This window comes from Mastomys coucha, unplaced genomic scaffold, assembly GCF_008632895.1.
Source record: "Mastomys coucha isolate ucsf_1 unplaced genomic scaffold, UCSF_Mcou_1 pScaffold11, whole genome shotgun sequence".
Classification (NCBI taxonomy): domain Eukaryota; kingdom Metazoa; phylum Chordata; class Mammalia; order Rodentia; family Muridae; genus Mastomys; species Mastomys coucha.
In genome coordinates this window covers 30,025,629-30,026,678 of record NW_022196893.1, presented here as the reverse complement: position 1 = coordinate 30,026,678, position 1,050 = coordinate 30,025,629, and positions in this window count along the sequence as shown.

Here is a 1,050-nt window from a genome sequence, read left to right as displayed (position 1 = left end):
CCAAAAGGTGAGCTGCACACCAGGACAGGCGAGTGAACTAGGCAAGATGACAGCGGAAGCCCCGATCTAGGAGGGAAAGGCCACTTTCATCTTTTCTGTTGCTAGGGGATTTGGCTGTGCCGCAGGAGCACACTAGACCATCCCCCTCTGTAAGGGTACAAGTGTATATAAGCACTCTGTCTGCACCCCACATAAGGCTTGGCAGAGCTGTGTGGGCACGGAACTGTGTAACCCTAGAATCCTGGCTTCTGGGTTAGGGGCGCTAGCCTGCTGCTCACAGACCGCTCTGAGTCCTCCTGCTGTTTGGTGGCCAGGATAGATTTGAGTTCTGCCTCAGCTGAGGAAGCTGAGGCCGACGGGTGCACCTTTCCGAGGTCTTGGGGGAGCAGCTCTCCCCCAGAGTCGCACAAAAGCTTCCTGAAAGCGGCACGTCTTCTCTGCACGGCTTAGGAACTGGTTACTCATCTCAGCTGCACCCGAATGCCACCGACACTAAAAATAGCCCGCTCCCCCCAGCTGTGGGCCAGCCGCTCTTGCACCCCAACCCCATGGAAACCAGCAGAGTGGCAGGCAGACCTGGAGTTCTATTCTCACCACTCCCTGTCAGAGAAAGGAGTCCGGGCAGGCGGGCAGACGGGCAGACGGGCAGGCGAGCAGGGATAAAGAGAGCCCTGGTGGTCAGGCAACCTGACAAGCAGGAAAGCGAAGGGTTAAAACTTCGAGAAGGACGAAGAAATGGGGGCTGGAGGAGAGGGCACCGTAAGCTTGGCCAGCATCAGAAGTCTCTCCCTGCCCACTCTCGGGTCCCATTAGGCTTGGGGGACCTGAGCGGTGAGTGGGAAGGGGCGTCCAATCCCAGGCCCCAGGGGGCGGCCGTGCACACGGGGGAGGAAGCAGCGCGGAGCCGTCCACGGCGGCGTGTCACATGCGCGCGCGCTCGCGCGCTCGCACACACACTCACACACGCACAGACAGGCACACACGTGTGCCCGGGTATATATAGTTGCCAGTCCCTGGGCCTGCCGCTCTGCAGTGGGCGCCGGCTCCCTG